This window comes from Protopterus annectens, chromosome 14.part0, assembly GCF_019279795.1.
Source record: "Protopterus annectens isolate FY-2018-M chromosome 14.part0, PAN1.0, whole genome shotgun sequence".
NCBI classification, from domain to species: Eukaryota; Metazoa; Chordata; order Ceratodontiformes; family Protopteridae; genus Protopterus; species Protopterus annectens.
Window position 1 is genome coordinate 695,141,747 of NC_056748.1, and position 20,084 is coordinate 695,161,830.

Below are 20,084 nucleotides of genomic sequence, written 5' to 3' on the forward strand. Positions count from 1 at the left end.
ACCTCGCAGGATGCGCAGTAGCAAAACCCGTCCCGAACACGCCTCCTAGCCAAGCGCGAGGTACTTCGCTTGGAGATTACCCATAAGAGTACAACAATACGATCAAGTTGCTTTCATTTCGACAAAGCTCGACCCGGAAAGGTACAGCTGCATTCTTGTTGTCATAGCGACAGAGAGGCGGGAGTCGGGACTATCACTCCCTTACAGTTGATCTGTTTTGTAGGAGTGTCACTGTCACCAGGTTACCATATATGTCCCTGTTTTAATTACAGTCATGGTTTGGTAATAGTGATATTTTAAAACCAGTTTTAAACAACAGTCATTTGAAAAAAATGGAAGTAACCCAAACGCATGACTCCCCCTCCCCCCCTTAAAAGTCTGCAGCGTAACTGAAAAACACATTGCTTCAGACTGGACGACATGGGACGTTTTTTGGGGGGGGGGGGGGGGCATTACTTGGTAAACGAGTTTAGAATCCAGATCTGCAAGGCCATGCAAACTCTTCTCTTGTGTTTGCGCCTCAGTGACCGGGCACCCTAATGTTTGCTGACTGACAGGCATTTGTACTCCGTAACTCCTGGCTTGTTACAGAATTCAGTTTAATAGAATTACAAATAGTTAAAAGAAGATATATGGTACAGTGACACCCCAACCCCATGTGCAAAAATGGGGTTATTTATGGATGGGTCTGTTAATAACTGGAGAGTTTACGTATTAGAAGAACACTAGAGGAATCTTGATGAGTGGGTGGAGATCGTAGGTTTACCCCGGGTATCACTTCTGTGTCACTGTTAGACAGAGGCACAGTATACTAACCTCGAAAAAGGGCATAGCAAAATTAATTTAAAATGGGTGGCGAAAGACATACACACTCTGGCTAGGCTTATAAATGCCCAAGGGCAGATAGCCTAGTATGAACTACGTAGTAAAACAAGCCATAATCGCAGGCACTTTTAATTCACGGAGAACGTTCACCCATCTACATCATTCCTAACGTGTTCACGGTATTACAGGATGAGACTCTGAAATAAACCGATTTGTATTGCATTTAAAGTTAGTTGCCCCAATGCCTCCAATTTATTTTACAAATATTGATCGGGAACACATAGCACGGTAAGTAATAGAAAGCAACCAATGACAAGGAAAATGTATAGAAAAGGGGCTTTGTTTACGTGAGGGGGATTTTGAAGGGGTGACTCATTACTACGCGCGTCATGGGCTTCATTAATGACACGGGCCACTGTCAACATACAAGAACATTGTCTTCAGGGTTTACAGTGTCTAGCCTTTTGGATATCCGTGAGCAAAATATCTAAAAAGTAAATTAGTGGGTATTACTAGAAAATCCATTACTGTTATTCAACTGTCAAGTAACCTCATTATGAGGAATGTTCCTCATTTTGACTGGTAAAAAGTCCAACATGCTCCTCACTATTCTACATTTGAGGGGCATACCACACATTCAGTGTTGATAATTTAACGTCACGGACAATATCGAGCTATGCTCAGGAATAATGATTTTTTTTTTTTTACCTTTAATAGTATTTGGTACCAGTAATCGCGGCGGTACAGCGATAGCGTCCTCACAGAAAGAGGTTTTCCCGTTGGATTCTCGGCTGTAGCGCCTTCTGTGCGGAGTCTGCATGTCCTCCCCGCGGTCGAGTGGCCTTCGAAAGACATGCGTGAATGGGCATGCCTTCGTTAAAGGTAGGCCGTCGAGCTGGCTGGCACATCGGAACCGTAAAAATCTACTGCTAATCATTGGCGGACTGGCGTTCCGCTGTGGCTAACCGGGAAAAGCCGAAAGAAGAACAACAATAATATTTAGTACCAGTAACAGTTTTGACTTGAAAACCACGTCACTCTGTATTCTGGATTTGTACTTCAACTCGCGGTCCAGTATTTTCCATTGTCGCCCCCAACTTATGCTTTTTAAAGAGCTTATAATCATGCCTTTCAGCTGTCTTGATTTTTGCCACATATTTTTGTTTTGTTCCTCATAAAATCTGTGGTTTTCTAGCGAGTCACCGGGGATTGAAGTTATTGAATATTGCCATACGTTTGAGTTTCAGACTTCAAGTCTTTAAGAAATAAAATGCACGCAAACCCAAATCCTGATACTTGAGCAACTTTCTAAGTTTATAAAGGTGATATTTAAAAGTCTGAAAAACATTTTGGGCCTTTGTCCATATTTCCCGCAGTAAGAGGTTGAATGTGTGTCGTGTGGATGAATCTACCGCAGCAGGGCTAGCCTCCCGGCAGTGTAAACCTTGGCTCGATTGTCACTGACACCCCAACCACATGTGCAAAAATGAGGGAAAAGGCCAGGAGTTGTGAATCGATGAGTTCTCATATCTATGGCCAATTTAGAGTGACCAAACCACCTACTGCATGTCTTTGGAATGCGAGAGGAAATAAGAACCCAGCCCCCAGAAGGAAACTCGCGAGCACCAAGAGGACATGCAGACGCCGCACAGAAGGAGCCCCATCCGAGATTCAAACCGAGGAACCTCTTGCTTTATGAAATACTTTTGAGAAGCCGGCCTTGACAGAAATAGTCTCAATTTACCAATCTCTGAACGAAGCGGGAGAAACCATGCGACTAGATGTACAGCAGATAAAAGTACTCTACGAGATCTCCCAACAGACTGTTACAGAATGATTTTCTGAGTTGTCAATTGGTGTTGGTGCTCTCACAGTCAGAATTTTCTGCAGCAGAAACCTGTGTGTGGAAAGTAAGGAATTAGCTCAAGAAAGGACTTGGAACCTGAGTACTTACCACAAGGTAAACTGGTGTGCTTGATTAAAAAGGTCAGCTAAAGAGATTAGCTGGTGCTTTATTTAAGCAATATTCATCTTATAACATGTCTCCTCTGAAAAGGGGACACTGTACTAGTGGGACTAATTCGGTCAACAATAAACAATTTAGCTGAACTAGGAAAAAGATTTTAGGTACTTTAAGCATAGTACAGCAACAAATGTTTGGTATTATGTAGACATATAGGCTCTTTTGAAAAGCTCATAACTCCCCAATATCACACTTCAAATTTTTTATTTTTGAATACCCCTTTATTTTTCATTGGGGAGCTGGAGCGTACCCAGGAGGCAGCTGGAGTAAGGCTTAGAACCATTCTTGTATGGGATATCATTCCATTGCAGGATGCATATAAACCTTTTTGCTGTCATCACAATGCTAATCACCCTGACTGTGTGCCCTTGATTGGTTTTAATTGTATTTAACTGTATTTGACCATGCTGCACTATGTGGAGCATGTCTTACATTACAGGTATAGTAAGTTTGTTTCAGCATGTTTATAACTGTTATCAACATTCATCTTGGTCCTCCAATAGTTTGCACACACATAAAAGGTTGCTACAGGCAGAGCAGTTTGGCTCTGTGCTGCACTGTGTTGTGTACTGCTCTTTGTTTATAGAACTTTTGTTGCTCCCAGCTCAGCATACATTGCTGTTGCTTATAGTAATTTATTATTGCCTGTAGGTTAGTTGCGTAAGTTGTTGTTATAATATGGTTGCTTCTCCCACACCAGGTCACAGCAACATCAATATCTATTAATATATACATTCCCATTGTTCTTGATCTAGTTGTTAACAATAACTATGTTTGGGTTCATCCAAGAACCTTACAGAGTCTATTAAATCCTACAGGCAATCATTATCGGATACCCAAGCCTTTTTTTTGTGTGTGTGTATTTACTTGCATCTGAGCTAACCACTTTTTGTTCTCGTGGTGGCAGTGCAGACAGTGTGTGTGTGTGTTTGGCATTTAAGCCATCGTCCATTCACAGTATTAGTGATATTAGAGTCTGCTGTTTTAGAGTATACTGTGTGCAGTTGTTTTGTTTATTCAGTATTCATATTGTTGTTAAACTAAATTTGTATTATTACTGTCTTACTATAATTTTATACTATGCAAAGCTATAGTTGTGTAGTAGTACTTTTGGATCATAACTGTCTAATTTAAATTACCTCTTTAGCGCTTGTACTATGGGTTATAATACTGCGTTTGTTTTACCTTCTTACCATTGTAATGGTGTGAGACTATAGCTGTATAATACTGAGACTGGACTATTATAATATTAGCGCATCTTCACCTTATGTATTGCATCCTCTGTGCAGTATGGTTTATCTACTGAGCAGGTCTTCTCGTCTACAGCCTAAATCACTTCAGTATATCACTCTAGCTCTTGCTAATTCAACATACCTGGCAAATGTGGAATTCTAGTTTACCTTTATATCTCATTTGTTGCCAGCACATTGCACTTGGTATTCCGAGACAGTGTAGGAAATCTGTAATGTGTGAGAACCACCTGCTACTCAACGAAAATTACATGATTTCTAAGAGATCTAATTATTTATATAGCCTGGAGGCCAGCCTGTCAGACAGATGGTCAGTAAGCAGTACAAACTCACCTATACCTCTACACACAAAAGCACAACATATGCTGAAGAGGTATCAAAGTCTCTCTTTCTCTCTCTCTCCCCCTCCCCCCAGAGTTCCAAGACTTAGAACTAAACAGCCTTGACATCAATCCACTGACAATATTCCCTCATACTCTCACAACTCAATAGATCATTAGGCTGATTGGACAAAGGGTGACTTGCCTTTCCAGTGCCAAAATCTGTAATGTTCATGAGGTTCCTACCACCTCAAAATAGGACTTTGACCTGGTGGTGGCTTGTTGGTCTGAGTGACCTGGTGCACTCAGTGTAGGACATATACAGGGACACTGGAGCTCCCTGTGCATTTGGCATATGCAGGCAAGACTCTGGACTGGAGTGGAATCCTAGCCTCATCAAGATTTATAGCCAGGTAGAAAGAGAAAATCATTCCGTTTTAATAGTTGGCTATGTAGCTGGTCCCCCCTTCTAAGGAGTATTAATACCTGCAGGAGACAAATTATCTTTAGATAAATTATGTGCGACCCACAAACAGAAATTATTGAACTTAAGATTTGCCTGAATAAGTCTTTTTATGTTCCTGGAGGACCACTGAAGATTCCTAAATGTGTTTGCAGAACTACTGAAATAAAAATACTCGAGAGGCCATTTCAAGTATCTGTCTATTAGTTATGTTACAGTATGCTCAAAGATTCCTATACTTAATAAATACTAACTCCCTTGTGGAAATAAAACCAGCCCATTAGGGGTTAAGAATCTAACGCCTATTGGTACTACTCCTGTGGTATCTTCAGCTCTGGTCAAATCCAGTCAGAGGTCCATAGTCTTCTCATTTAGGTTTATAGAAGGTTACTAAGCTAATGGCCCTAGAGCAGTTACAAGTCTAGCCATATTTATCCCAGGGTGCCCCAACTGTCAGTGGTTAGGTGAGCAAAGTTCACAGATGTAAGAGTTTATGGTAATTAATACTGATTGCCTCTGTTCATGAGGGACATGGGCACCATCCCAGGAGTGAATTTGCAGTCACCCATCCATTGATCTAGGTTTTATTTTGAAGAGGGTTTGGGAGGAGCTCTGTTTCACATGAATAGGAAACCTGCTCCAGAGAAGCAGCAGTTTCTGAGAGATGTATTTCTCTCTCTCCAGCATGATTTGTTTGTCAGAGGCCAGGTTAAGATCCAGGAGCAAGTGGCCCTTGTACAGTTTAATTTATGAATGTGTAGCATTTCTATCAAGACTGGGTCAGAAGCTGTCCAGTTAGCCAGGCACATCACCCCTTAGCAGCTTGTAGTGCAGTGACAGGGTTTTCAGTATTTCCGCGTAGGACTTGTTTTGTGTACCCTTTATTTTCTTAGTAAGCAACCTCTGTGCTATGTCCAGCTGTTGCAGATATTTGGTGAGGTACATGCAAAAGGTAGCACTGTACTCAGTTATTGGTTTGATAAGTATAATGGAATAATAACATTCTTAGATCTAGATTTGATGCCCTTACTTATGAGATGTGCCATATAGAAGGATTTCCTTATCACTGCAGATATGTGGTGGTCGAAGTTTAGATTGCTATCAACCTAAGTATCTAGATCATGTACCACTGGGTCTACACTTGGGGGGGGGGGTGCTGTCTGTAGTGTGATTAGCAGGGATGTCAGCTTTCCCAAAGGGAACAACAATGCATTTTTTTACACTTAACTTTAATCCGTGACTTTGCACCAATCATTTGTGTAAGTTAACTCTGTCTGCAGTATAGTAACCTAATTGGGGGACTCAGTGATTGCTCCCAATTTGCAATCATCCTCAAAAACCTGATCAGCCACAGGCCATCCATGTTTGCTTAGACTTATGAGAAATAAATTCAGAACAGTAAAGGGCCCAGCACAGAACCCTATGATACGTCACTGGTGACTGGTATTTTGCTAGTGGTGAAGTAACCCACTGTGACAGTCTGTGTCCTGTCGGTGAGCCAATTGGCTACCCATCTACTGATGTAGGGATTAATTCCAAATTGCAAGAATTTCTGTATAATACCCTAGTGGGGGATTGTGTCAAATGCCTTGGCTAGGTCAAGGTAGGTGGTATACACAGTCTTTCCCTTGTCCAGGGCCTTGGTGACTTTGTTGAAGAAGTCAACTAGGTTTAACAGGTATGATCTACCCTTAACGAATTTGAACTGGGCTGGGTCCAGAGTTTGGAGATTATCTGTGTCCTTGTTGATAAGGTCCATAGTGATAGTTTCCAAGGCCTTGCAGATGAAGCTAGTCAAGCTTAAGGGTCTGTAATTCCCATGGTTGGTTGATGGTCCCCCTTTGTGCAGAGGGATTACGGCTGCTGTCTTCCATTCCACCAAAACATAGCCAGTTCGCAGTCTGTGGTTAAACAAGGATCGAAGTAGGTCTGCTAGGTCATGTCTTAAGTTGTTTAAAGGGCAACCTGGGATGTTGTCTGGTCCCATTGATGCCATGTTTTTGGCCTTGAAGAGCACAGAGGTGACCTGCTGTGTATTGGTGGCAGGTATACTTTGGGGGATGACCAGTGGGGACAGAGGGGTGAAGTTTGCTCCAAATTGTCAGCTAGCAGGTTGGCTATTACCTCCAGTTGAATATGGGTGGTGCCATCCACAACCAGTTCAGCGCATAGGTGGGTATTCTATCTTAGATTTCAAATGTATTTGTAGTTAAAGAATGCCTTATGATTATCCATAGCCAGAGGGGCTATGTTTGCTTCATAATTACCTTTGGAGAACTTGACAAGATCTCTAATTTGTTTGTTTAAGCTAGAGAGCGATTTCTTCTGCTGCAGAGCCAGTTCCCTCTTGTTCTTGGACATTAGTTTTTTTCTGTTGTTGTATAGCCTATTTATAATAGGGCCCACCAGGGTGGCTTGTTTTTTCGGCAAGACTTGGTTTTAATCTGATCAGGTACAGCCAATTCTATACAACTGTCTAAGTGGTAGTACAGGGCACTATTGTACATCTCTGCATAGGAGTCCATGTTATCTGTGTTCGAGGAGGCTTTGAAACTTCTTATACCATCATAATAGGAGGCAATTTGTCTTGGAAAATTTCTTGAGCTTGATGGGGTGTCTGGCCTTATAATTACGAACAAGACTGATTTATGGTCCGATCTTACCAGGGAGGACTTCTGGGGGGGGGGGGTAATGCTTCCCCATGTTAGTGAGTACTATATGTCCAGGACATTTGAGCCCCTTGTGGGAGTGTTGACTAGCTGTTCCAGAGAATTAGAACTGACAAAGTACAAAACCCCCTGAGCCAGCATGTTTGTGGTCTTGTAGGTTTCCCAGTAGATGGCTGGATAATTAAAATCACCCACCAATAAGGTGTTGGACTGTATGGCAAGTGACTCCAGTAAGTCCAGGTATATGGTGTGCTTTTCCTGGTTCATGGAGGGGGACCTGTAGCTAGCTATGATGTGGTGAGGGGTTTTGCCTATAGATAATTGGACATGGAGTAGCTTGACAGAGTAGTACTGTCTGACCAGTCTTGAGATATACTTGTTCTTAAAGAAGATGGATACATCTCCTCCATTGGTTCTTTCATGCTGTGGTTGTGGTCTGAACGTATGAAAGGCATTGGAGCTCTGCACGGCTGGGGTGCTTTCTGTGGCTGTGAACCATGTCTCAGTGACTGCATGGATGTCAACTTCTTCCAAGGTGAGGAGTGCTTCCAGGGAGTGCAGTTTCTTGTTTAGACTCCTAGTATTAAGCAGCGTTACAAAATCAAAAACAAAATCGCCAAATTTGCCACAGGGGCATCCTGCCGTAGTCACCACTGTCTCTCACTTGTTGAACTGGGCTGGCTTGTACTCCCTCACCTCCTTCAATGGTATCAACTCTCACTCGCCCACAAACTAGTAAACCATCCACTAAATGTCCCATCCCTCCAGAATCTACTCCAACCCTATCACACCACCAGACCATTAAGATCCAGCAACAAAAATCACTTGCAGATCACTAAAGCCAGTAACTCTGCTGGTGAAGCACTATTCTCTTGCACCATAGCCAAATTATGGAACTCCCTCCCACCCACAATTACCTCCATACCATCATGCACCCACTTCAAAACTTTACTAAAAGCGCACCTAAAAACATGCTGGCTATGCCCTTGCAACTCCCACTCTAATATCACCCACCCCATCCAACCACTACCTTTCTTTCCACTCCACTAACTACCTTGATTATAGCAAGCTCAGATGCTCATAAGCCTAGTACTTATTATACAGCAGGAACTTCTTATTGTAACATTTGTTAATGTCTGTTATGTACTTCACAGATAAAGATTCTAGTTGTCTACTGATGTACTATGTTCTTCATCTGTAAATATGTTATAAGTAATTGCTATGTAAATTGTTAATTTCTATGTAATCCAATGTAACTACTGTCTGTTTATTTTAACTGTGGAGCTTTTCTCCCCGGGCCTCTGCTGAAAATGGACCTACGTCCAGTCGGACACCCCTGGTCAATAAATATAAATAAATACCTTGAGTATATCTAGAATTAAGCCGCGGTGGTGCAGCGGTAGCATTGTTGCCTCACAGGAAGAGGTTCTCCTGTTCGATTCTTGGCTGGAGTGCCTTTTGTGTGGAGTCTGCATGTCCTCCCCGCAGTCGAGTGGCGTTCGAAAGGCATGCGTGAATGGGCGTGCCTTCGTTGAAGGTTGGGCATCGGGTTGGCACCTTGGCACCATAAAAATCGATTGCCAATCATTAGCGGACCGGAGTTCCACTGTGGCGACCCCTAACTGGGAAAAGCTGAAAAGACAAACAACAACCTTGAGTATATCTGGAGAGAATTTTGTTACATCGGGAGATTGGTTATTTTGATACTGCTTATAAAAAGGCACAGTAGGGGTAGCCAATTCCTTTGTCAGTATCCTAAAGCCTAGAGGAGACAGTTGCAGACCATCTCTTGCAAAGCAGTATGGCCTGTCAACCATGTCTTCCCAGGCTGACAGATACTGGATCCCCTTGGACTGACACATGGAAGCTAAGCCAGTTGTTAAAGTCAGTCATTTTGTTTGTATTATGGCATTATCCGTGGAGAAGGTAGAATGCTGCTTAAGCCTAGACTTAGACCTACCTGTGACATGTAATCTGAGAGCTCAGTTGTGTCTCTCTTCGTATAGTCCAGAGAGGCAAGTCTGAAGTCATTCACCTCAGCATGAAATATGGATCTGGTACCTGATAGGCAGCTAGCCATAACTCTCCCCTTATCCTGCCTGGTGAGGGGTGTGAACATTGGGTGTAGATAGGTGAAGGCTACCAGCCTAGCCAAATAGTATTTTGGAGATAATTCTGCCATCTTTAAATATTAATGTAAACCACAGGCTTGTGTCTTAAATGGTAAAAATAGTGTTACATGTGGAATTGGAAAAAAAATGTAACAACAATGCACTCTACTGACCAAGTAAAGCATGTTGTGACCCTTTGATGTTAAAACTCAGAGCCAGTAAGTCTGGAGTGAGGCATCCTGCTTATTGTTTTAAGGCCAGAGTTAATGGCCAGAATTTGCATGCATAAATGTCCTTTATTGCACTGGTTTCTGCCCAGAGGTGAAGAATGTAAATGTAGCTACTGTTAGCCTGGGAACCCAGGGAAGTGTGAATAATGATGTAATATGAACCAGGATTGTGATTTTAAAAACAGAGAGAATCAGAGAGCATTAAGCATTTTTGTCTTGACCGTCCAACTCACCAACACTGTCTTGCTCTATATGTAAGTTTATCTTAGACTTGTGTTTTCTCTTAGTCTAATCTTTCTAGTTTCTAGCTATTTCTAAGTGTTTTTCTGTGATGTCAGAACTGTACTACTGAATTATTTTAAGTATTTCTGCGTGATCTCTGAACTCTTGCCTAGCACTGTGTAGTAAAAAGTATTGTCTTGTGTTTTTAATTATTTATTATTAAATATTTTTGAACCCTTTTAACTGTGGCTGTTTTGTAGAGATAATTTAAGCTCTTTAGAGTACTTGCATGCCTTTGGTAAATTTGTACAAATCTACTCTAATAGCTTTAGCCCTGGGCTATACTACCAATTGGATAATAATATTGTACAGTAATAATTGGACACCCTTTTAAGGGCCTTTGATTAGCTGATAAATATTAGTGGGTGGTGGCAGCTGGTACTATCGTATAGTCAGGGAAAAAGGGGCACAGCTGGAGAACCTGTGCCAGCCTTCCCCAGGAGTGTCTGTGTGGTTGTATAAACTCTTCTCAAAGTGTGTGTGTTAGCTACTTGGGCAGGGACACAAAGCACTGGTTGGATAGAGAAGGTGCTGGAGTTTTTAGCTTGCCCACTACACTGAGATCTGGACCCTATAGCTGTGCCAGTGGGGAGTCTTATTGGACCTGGAGAGCAAGGGAGTGACCAGCCCCAGACCGACTGTGATCTCTGTGTGCTCTTAAGGGAAATTGCACTTTACTGTGTGTATTTGTTATCCTTTCCTCCTGTATGTGACGCCCCTCACTGGTGTTAGTGGTGAGGATTGAGGCTCCTTAGTTGCTGGGCCAGGGCACGGGCATCACATATTAATTGTTTGGCAGTGGTGGGATATCCACACCACATATTAATTGGTTGGCAAATACTAATTGGCTTGTAGTGGTTTGAGTAGAATGAATTCTTGTAGCTTGTGTACAGTGAGCTCTAAAGGTGTTTTGTACTCTAAATCAGCCACACGGTGAATACGCAGAGTTCAGATCACAATTGTTTTATTTCTTTTGTTAGCTTAGTCAGGGTGAGCAGGCAGCATGTCAGCAGAGGAGTATGGAAAGCTGACAAGGAGACAGCTGGCAGAGATGTGCCAGGCTAGGGGACTGGTGCATAGAAACCTGACTAAGGCAGACTTGATTGCAGCCTTGGTTACAGCTGCATCAGAAAACAGCAACCAGGAGGACAATCAGACTGGCAGTGGAGATATAATTCCCTCGGAGAATGGACAGCTCAACCTTTCTGCAGAGGACTTAAAACTCCATCTGGCGCTAAAGAGACTTGAGTTGGAGGCCAGGCATTTGGAGGTAGAAGCCGAGGAAAAGGAGCGGCAGAGGAGGCATGAGAGGGAAATGCTGACACTTCACCAAAGTCATGGAGGTAATGGGGAAGGGAGTAACTGGACCCCAGAAGCACAACAGGTCAGTAAATTTCTTCCGTAGTTTAAATAGGGGGATAATTTTGATAATTTCATTCATATGTTTGAGAGGGTATGCAAACAGTATAGTGTTGACCAAAGGCTCTGGGTACGGTTCCTGACCCCCTTACTCCATGGTTCATAGATTAATACAAGGCTAACTGCCCTTGTGTGCTATTTTAACCCTACACAGCAAACAGCCTCAGCAGGTACGGCAAGGGCACGGCACCAAAAAGTAAAAAAAGAACTGCCAGCCCAAAGTGGTGTGGAGAAAATGTATTTAATGTAAAAATAAACTTAGACTGGTTTTGGCAAAAAATTACATAACCTTCTTCAGTGTGACAAAAACTTCCACAAATAGCCACATCATGTATACACAACATTCAGTTGGTAAGAGAACATGATTGGTCACAACTGCTTACTGAGCCCAGGGGGGAATAACTCCCCAAGTTTAAAAATCCATTTCCTTTCTATGGAGTTTAATATATTGTGCCAGCCAACCTTGTTCCCTTTCTTACTCATAACTATATCTGTTACAGTAAATCTAAAGCTGGCTGTTGGATGATTCAAAACATGCTTGTACAAGGCATTACTTGCTTTCCTATTTTTAATATCACTGATGTGTTCACTGATACGAAGTTTAACAAGTCTTGAAGTTTGTCCTACATAAAACGCAGAACATGAGCAGGTGGCAAAGTAAATCAACCATTCACTAGAGCAATTAGCAAAGAACTTTATATCAAAAACCTGTCCAGTGTTCCTGCTAGTGAATTCTTTGGTCTTGTCCACCCGGATGCAATGAGTGCAATGCCCACATGGGAAACACCCAACCAAATGATCCCCCATTAATGTTGTTTGACGTTGTAACTGAACGTCCAAAAAACACTTTTATAGTGAGTAAAAAAAGAGCTCAATGTTCTACCTCTCCTACACCCAAAAGGGCATCTCTCCAATAACATATTGGCAAGCCTGACATCCCCATTAATATGTTCCAATGGCATTGAATCACTTGTAAAAGATTGTGTGTGTTACGCCCATAGGTAGTTGTTGTTCTTCTTTCGGCGTTTCCCGGTTAGGGGTCGCCACAGCGGAACTCCAGTCCGCTAATGATTGGCAGTAGTTTTTTATGGTGCCGAGGTGCCAGCTTGACGGCCAACCTTCAACGAAGGCACTCCCATTCACGCATGTCTTTCGAAGGCCACTCGACCGTGGGGAGGACATGCAGACTCCACACAGAAGGCGCTACAGCAGAGAATCCAACAGGAAAACCTCAGTAGTAATGAATCAAATATTTGAATTCTGAGAGGGGGGACCTATCCTTGTATTTCATCAAATCCTGTCTGTCTATTGAGGATACCTCCCTACAAGTCATGGTAATGGTACCAGATTTGTACCCCCGTGCCCTGAATTTACCCACCATGTCACGCCTTTGTTGTTCATAAGTGTTGGAATCAGAGCAAATACGCTTGATTCTCATAAATTGGGATTTAGGTATGTTGCCTATGACATGGGGAGGGTGATGACTAGAGGCGTGCAACAAGGCGTTGTATTCCAGAAATTTCCGGTATACCTGTGTGTCCAGTGTGTGTGATCAGGATTCCTGCTTACCAGAACATCCAGAAAAGTGATCCGGTTCAGATCGAAGTTGCATGTAAAGTTGTAAAGTGGATACCCCATTTGTTACTATTGATGTAATCCAAAAACTCATTCAAAAAAGCAATATCAGCTCACCATACTAGCCAGCAGTCGTCGAAATAGCAACACCAGATGTCAGATTCGCTTAAATGCAGATTGTGAAGGGGATCATAAATCAATTGTTCTTTCAAATATGCCATAAAAAAGATCAGCATATATTGGGGCAAATGAAGCCCCCATAGTGGTCCCCTGCTTTTGTAAATAACAATCCTGATAATAGAATACATTTTTGGTTAGTACATGCTCAGTTAATACCAAAAGGAGCGTGTTAAAGCCTGGTGGGTAGAGTTCTGATATTGTTAACCAGTGTTCTAATGCTAGTAAACTTGCCCAATATAGTATATTAGTATAAAGGGCAGACACATCGAGGGTACATAACCACCCTGGCTCAATTTGGGTATCTTGCAGGATCTGCAGGAACCCCATTGTGTCTTGGATCCGGGCCCTGACATACCTGAGTAGAGGACAGAGATATTGTGTCAAATAAACCGATAAGGGCTCAGTGAGGGATCCCCTACCTGAAACAATAGGTCTCCCAGGGGGGGTTCTGTAGTGATTTGTGGACCGGTAACAGATAATATATATATTGTGGTTTGGGAACACTCACCATCAAATGTTTTAAAATGGAAGATGAAATGATCCCCTCCTCCACTGCCAAATTCAAGAAAGCATCAATCTGTTTTTTGAAACCCCCAGTAGGATCCAGGGGCATACGCATGTAATGCTGTTTATTATTCAATTGCGTCTTTGCTTCAATATCATAATTGACCTAGTCCATAACCACTGTAGTGCCTCCTTTGTCAGATGGTATAATGACCAAATTTTTATTAGACTTGAGCTGTGTTAGGGCCTCCTGTTGTATCTTTGAGAGATTATGTGACTTACCAACCATGTCAGAATAGTGGAGGTGTAGGTCTTTGAGAACTCTGTGGAAAAAAAGGTTAACAGTAGGATTCATCGGGGGCATAAAGCTAGACCTATGGAAATGAAATGTTTGGTTATCAGGCTCATGATCATGTTGATCAAAAAACAATTTCAAATTCAAAGTACGACAAAAAGAATTCACATCACCTGCAAGAACACCCTCAGGGACGAAGTTTAATCCTTTATTCAGTAACTCTGTTTGAGTTGGAGTTAAAACATGTGAGGAAATATTAAGAACATTATTAAATTCAATTACTTGTTGGTCATAATTTGTAATAATGTCGCCACATCGGATATTCGTGTGATGTTTCCGCCCTGCCCTGTGTCTCCTGGGAGGGTGGCCTAATGGTTAAGGTGTTTGCCTTACAAACACAAGGTGCAGGGTTCAAGTCTCACATGGGATAACTGGCTAGGCTTAAAATGGCTCGCAAGGGCAGTTAGCTTAGTACTAACCTATGAACCTATGAACCTATAAAGGGGTGTCACAGTTGCTACGTTTAGGTGTGGGAGATGATATAACTAGTGCTGTTTCTGAATCGGTCTTGGAGGATGAATCATCCCCTGAAGTACTGCCAAAAGATGACACATTCTTTAGGATCAATCTTGGCGGTTTTCTCTTATTAGGTTTGGATCCCATATTAGCAAATTTTACACTTTTGTGGGGTTCAGGTGGTCTCCCCCTATCATAGTCCGCTTGGTCTCGGTTAAACTTATGTATTTTCCTGTCCCTAAGTTGACCTTCCAAAGTCAGTAGTTCCTGACTTAACTGTTGTAAGCAGGTTTGATAGCAGGCCTGCCCCTCAAACAATTTGGTATAGTCATACAACTTAGTAACCTCACTCAAATTGGAATCAATGCTTCTATTATAATAGGCCAGTAAGGCCTCCATAAAACCCATAGATGCTTGTTGTTGCACCGCTGTCCATTGCTGATCTAATTCTTGATCTATATCGGGAACTAAGGGTTGTATACGGACCTGAAGACCTCTAGGACATGTATTGCTCACCATATATGCTTTAAATAGGCGAAGATGCCACACGTTAGTGCACATGGTCCTCATACTTTTAGACAGTTTAGCAAAAACATCATAACAAGATGGTGTAGATTTACCCCTGTCCAAGGAATCCCCAGAGGCCTTAGTCCCTAAGCCGAATATACCAGTGTCATCTCTGTCAGATAACAGACTTTTGAGGAGTTGACCCAAATCCATGTTCATCCAAAATAGTAAAAAACTGAAAATTGGAGCAATATCATTTCCGGACTGACAAAGATGACAGCAAGTGTATTTATTATACCAAAAAGCACATCAAAATCAAAGATGAACCATTAGAATTATTATTAAATAGGTTCAAACCACACCATAAGGACACAAAAATGGTTCTAAATACCAATTTGTTATCAATTAGATCACTGACCCGAGGAACAGTACTAGACCCTACTCCTGTTTAACATGGGTTCAACACCCCAAAGTAAATAAAAAAAACGATGGTGCTATGTACCCCCAAAAGGAAATCAAATCCTTGAATTAGAATGCAATAGGGAGAACAATAATAGCCACCAACCAAATAATATAATAACAACAAAAATTGAGTAGTGCTACACACCTCAGGCCCACAAATCCAAGAGCATCCACCAGCAGTGGCCTGTAAATAAGAGGCCAAAGTGCTACTCATGAGAATTCACTCCAAATATTCAAAGATCATGTTTAACCATGAGTGTGTCCAAGTGATTAGGTGAGCAAACTAGTATAACTTAAATCAAAAAACATTTAACAGTTGCTGTCACAAGCAGACACAGAAACTCATCCCCCAACAAATTTTTGTTATATAGTCAAAAACACAAAAATAGATGTCAATAAAAAGATGAAAAATGTGTGAATCACCCTATAACTGTGCAGTTGTTTCGATTATCCACAGATAACCACGATTATGATGAGGAAGGGAACCAATAAACTGTAGTATAACATCATAAATAAGCTTATCAGCTTAAATATCAACCCCTATATCACAAGATGGGTTGCAAACTGGCTCAGGGATAGAACCCACATGGTCAGAATTGCAGGTGCCATGTCCAAATCCAAACCAGTTACAAGTGGCGTCCCACAGGGCTCAGTTCTGGGACCTCTCTTGTTCGGTATATACTTCTCTGAGGTTCAGGCTAACACAGGGGGATTATGGCTGACAAAGTTTGCAGATGACTGCAAACTGGGGGCCATAATCGAATCTCCAGCTGACACAAGCATCCTCCAAAAGGGTCTCATAGAGACGGATGCTTGGTGCCAGAGCCATGGCCTCAAGCTAAATGCTAAAAAGTGCATAGTCATCCCCTTTGGGTAAAACAAGGTGCCCACAAATTACCACATAGGTGGTAATTCATTAAGTACGGAAGAAGTAATTAGAGATTTGGGGACCAACGTAGATAGTAATCTCTCCTTTGATAATCACGTTGCCAAAGTGGTTAGAAAGACCTTCTATATAGCCCGCTTTATCACGAAAGGGTTCGCATCTAGATCAAGAGAGGTCATTGTGCCCCTCTACTCGTCACTCATCAGGCCCATAATTGAATACAGTGCCCCTTTTGGGATGTACCTTACCCGACACCTGCAGCAACTGGAGAGACCCCAAAAGTACCTCACCAAGAGGATCATGGGCTACAAACAGATGTCCTATGCAGCTCGACTAAAGAAACTCCAGCTCTACTCAGTTGCTTACCACCTATTCAGAGGCGATCTATGCCTGACGTACAAAGCCATGTCAAACCCAGAATTAATGGACATGCTCCACCTCAAAAAATCCAAGTCCCTTAGAGCTACATGCTCCAGGGACTTAAACCTCAGCACAAAAATAAGTAGGACATGCGGGAGGGACAGATTCATTTCCCAGAGGCTCCCCTCACTCTGGAATAGAATCCCAATTCATGTTAGACATAGCCCCTCACTGACCCTCTTCAAGTGAAATCTGGACCTGTGGATGGGAAATCGCAAATTCACCCGTGGGATCTCTTCTGTGTCCCTGCTAGACAAAAGCACAGTAAACTAATCTTAAAGGGTACCTTCTGTGACCTACTTTACAGAGGCACAGTAGGCTAATCTAATAGGGAGGCGGAAGCCAATTACACTGTGGCTAGGCTTATAAATGCCCTAGGGCAGCTAACCTAGTATCTACCTATGAAAACCAAACAAAATTGCCTGATGTCAACCCTTTCAACTCCAATTATAGCTGTTATTCCTGGCAACAGAATCCAAATGTACCTGCCCTTAGTATGCGAGTCAAAAAACAAGATCAAGTAAGCCCATATTTACCAATATGCCTTGTGACATAAGAAAAGTGTCACTATAAACCCGTAAAGGGGTAAATAAAAATGCTGCCGTGGGTACATTGTCCAATGATAATGGATGTAAATAACTGTCCTGTAATAAACAAGTATAGTATAGAATACAAGACACTGTTCCAAATAAGTAGAAATAAATATAAACTAGGCTGAAAAGATGATATAATAGATCTACAGGAAAAACAGCCTAAATACTTAATAACAAATGCGCCATAAAGGATTGCCAAGAAAAGTCCACAATACTAACATCTAAGAACAAGGAAGTCAATATAACAAAATCCTGTTTTGTTAAACAATGAGCCTGTTATGCCAAAATAGTCCCCAAACTGAACAAAGTCATATAGAAGTCGTATAAAATATATAAAGTCACTCAGCTCTGTAAAGAAAGATGGCGTCCAAAATGTGAGCTCCTGCAAAGAGCATGGCAATGCTCATTGCGTTTAGTGGGCCTCCTCAAATAGATCTTAATACAAACAAAAACATAGAGCCCAAACTATATGAAGACCCATCTGATCAATGGCCACCCAGATAGTGAACAAATATACGGTTACAGTCAGTCGCGGATAGAGAAGTGTTCACAAAATAGGAACTGTTCTGTATAAGGACAAACCAGTACTTGAAAACCCTTCCGAAAACTGTAGTAATCCTGTTCCTCAAATAGGTCTTGATGTAGACAGGAAAGTAGAGCCTAAACTGAGTGAGTACCAACCCCAACAGTGGTCACCTAGGTAATGAGCAAAAATACGACTGCAGTCAATCGCGGGTTCACAAAATAGGAACTGTTCAGTATAGAGGCAAGCCAGTACTCCAAAGCACTTCCACAAAATTGTAGTAATCCTGTTCCCGGTCAGCAAAGTGAAGTTAAAAAAGCATAATCCTCAGAATACAGCAGCCAAGAGACCCAGTGCCTTATAGCCAGGCTAGTTTTCCCCCATAAAGATATAATCCAAAAACGAAGGAGAAATACAATGGCGGCCAAACCATAAATGCGAAAATGCCAAATCCAAACTTCAAGATGTATGCCTATGCATATGAACTCCCTCGAGCCATAAAGTCCGTAGAAAAACACTAAATAAGCAAACTACTGAAAAATGGGTAAAAAGAAGCCAATAAACTGTTTGAATAGGTGCAAAAACACCACGAGTCCCATAACATCTCCCACACCACACACCAACAGCCGAGAGTACAAATCCAACGCACACAGCAAACAGCCTCAGCAGGTACGGCAGGGGCACGGCACCAAAAAGATAAACAAAGTAAAAAAAGAACTGCCAGCCCAAAGTGGTCTGGAGAAAATGTATTTAATGTAAAAATAAACACAGACCGCTTTCGGCAAAAAATTACATAGCCTTCTTCAGAATGACAAAAACTTCCATAAATAGCCACATAATATATACACAACAGTTAATTGGCAAGAAAACATGATTTGTCACAATTGCCCATGTCATACACAACATACCTAAATCCCAGTTTATGAGAATCAAGCGTATTTGCTCTGATTCCAACACTTATGAACAACAAAGGCGTGACCTGGTTCTTTTTTTCTCTATTTTAAGAGTAGCCAATTACTCCATTTGAGAATCAGACCCTGCACCTTGTGTCTGTAAGGTAAACAACCATTTTGCCAACCTCCCTCACATTACATACCCTACTGTCAGTCTCCATGGCATGAACAACCACCAGACATACCATAGTGTGGTGTTTTTACATTACAGCTTATTTGGCATTCCCTGCATTTGTACCACTCAAGTGATAGCCTGTGACTCTGTACAGGATAAGCTGGAAACCTACTCAAGAGAATGGTGCTTGGGTCTACACGAGATATTTACTGACCACCACAGCTATGCAGTATCCAGATTTCCTGAGAATGGTGGGAAGCAAATGAATAGAAGGTGCAGACACTGGAAGTTCCTTGGGTACCATTGAAACTTCATGTGCAGGCAAGAAGTTAGTGCAGCCTGAAGCCTTCAGGAAGACTGCCTTGTGGGAGATGCAGCCAACACTTCAGTGTTCAGTACAGCTTATGGGAAGGTCTTTGCAGGAGAGAAATGAAAACAGATTTATAATTTCTCCAATACCTCTACAAGGTTGGCAAAATGGAGTGTGTAAATCTATGACTCTAGCCAATTCCAACAGGGAAATGTGTCTGAAATCAAAGTATAGACATAGATGTCTTTTAAAGCACAGAACCAAGTACCGCTTGAGCACCCCAAAAACAACGAACTACCTAAATGTCAAGCAACTGGCCATATCAGATTCTTCCAGGCCCTTTTATCCACCAAGAAAAAGACTATGCCAATTTGTATGTCAAAAGGGTTCATATAATCCACAAAATAAAGACAAAATCAGTTGAAGTGTGCAACAGAAATCCTTCATTCCTTTCAGATGTAGGCCTGCTTACCACACGGCAGGATAAGGCCTCCAGAAGTCTGAAGGACAAACATCTTGAAGAAAAAGGGGACAAGCCTCCACGGCCTTGCTTGCTTTGTCATTTGCTTTGAATAACCATGGCAAAAAACAAAAGACCCCCACCCCATGCCACTCTTAAGAGCTCAGCCCTGCCAACAGAGCATTTTAAATGG

At 42.0% G+C, this 20,084-nt stretch overlaps 1 long non-coding RNA gene across 1 annotated transcript in view; it reads left to right on the plus strand.

Annotated features, from left to right (window-relative positions):
- Positions 1–1,255: 1,255 nt before the first annotated feature.
- Positions 1,256–20,084, plus strand: part of LOC122789180 — a 584,349-nt gene continuing 565,520 nt past the window's right edge. The window contains exon 1 of the long non-coding RNA XR_006362783.1: positions 1,256–2,785. This is a non-coding gene — a long non-coding RNA (uncharacterized LOC122789180). The remainder of the gene's footprint in view (positions 2,786–20,084) is intronic.